This window comes from Carlito syrichta, unplaced genomic scaffold (assembly GCF_000164805.1).
Source record: "Carlito syrichta isolate Samal-C Ts95f unplaced genomic scaffold, Tarsius_syrichta-2.0.1 Scaffold95892, whole genome shotgun sequence".
Taxonomy (NCBI): domain Eukaryota; kingdom Metazoa; phylum Chordata; class Mammalia; order Primates; family Tarsiidae; genus Carlito; species Carlito syrichta.
Genome location: NW_007039988.1, coordinates 80,398 through 81,835, shown reverse-complemented (window position 1 = coordinate 81,835; position 1,438 = coordinate 80,398).

Here is a 1,438-nt window from a genome sequence, read left to right as displayed (position 1 = left end):
ATAGTAGAGATGAGGTCTCGCCAAGTTGCCTGGGTGGGTCTCGAACCCACAGGCTCAGGCAATCCACTCACCTCAGCCTCCCAAAGGCGCGGGATTACAGGCTGAGCCACCGAGCCCGGCTGAGTTTGTTTTTATACTTTTTAACTTCAGCAAAGCTGATTCTTTTCTTTTTGAGTCAGGGTCTTATTCTGTTACTCATACTAGAATGCAGTGGCACAGTCATGGCTCACTGCAACTTCAGACTCTTGGGCGTAAGCAATCCTCTTGCCTCAGGCCTCCAAGTAGCTAAGACTATGGGCTCACACCATCATGCCTGGGTAATTTATTTATTTTTATTTTATTTATTTTTTAAGAGATGAGGTCTCACTGTATTGCCCAGACTGGTCTTGAATGCCTGGGCTCAAGCAGTCCTCCTGCCTTGGCCTCCCAAAGTACTGGAATTACAGGTGTGAGCCACCACACCTGGCCCGATGTGTATTTTCTAATAAAACATACAGAGATGTTTTCAGTTTCTTATAACCACATTTTTTTCTTGAAGAATTTACCGCACCTAAAAATGGAGTTGTTGATTCCAATATTAATTTTTTTGTCTTACCAGAAAATTGAAGTGAAAATACTTTAGCAGTCTTGCTATCTTGACTTCAACACAGTAGAGGATGCTAAAATGTGGCTGAGATTTTATTTATTTATTTATTTTTGAGTCGGAGTTTCACTCTGTCGCCCAGACTGGAGTGTAGTGGCCGCTCTCGTCCACTGCAGCCTTGACCTGCTGGGCTCCGGCGATCCTTCCGAGTAGCTGGAATTACAGGCGCGTGCTACCACGCCTGGCTGATTTTTTGATTTATTGTAGAGATGAGGTCTCGCCAAGTAGCCGGGGCGGGTCTCGAACCTACGGGCTCAGGCAGTCCACTCACCTCGGCCTCCCAAAGCTCTGGGATTGCAGGCTGAGCTACCGAGCCCAGCCTGAGATTCTAATATTCTGGAATTTCATGGCCACTAGCAGGCCTTGTGTATATAGCCAGCATAATTAAGGTAACCAACTATTTTTTTTTGAGTTGGAGTCTCAGTCTGTCGCCCAGAGTGAGACTTTACATTGATGGAGGTGACAGGCGAGGGGTTGCGGGGGGAGACTCCATCACCACCATTTTGTAGACAAGGAAGCTTCAGATTAAAAAGCCTCAGTGAGGATCGCCACTTACTGGGGGAAATCCATCTATTAAGTAGTAGAACGGTGATGGGTAACTAGTCCTCACACTTCAAATGATATATTCGTTTTCTGTACTTTTCTTGCTTATTGAGACCTAGTTTTAGGACAGAAATAAATAAATTTTATTTTGGTATTCACCTCCCTTCATGTGGTATAACTTTTAACTGCTAATCAGCAGTGTGCACTCACTCAGTGTCTTATTACAGTTTTTACCTTTTTTTTTTTTTTTTT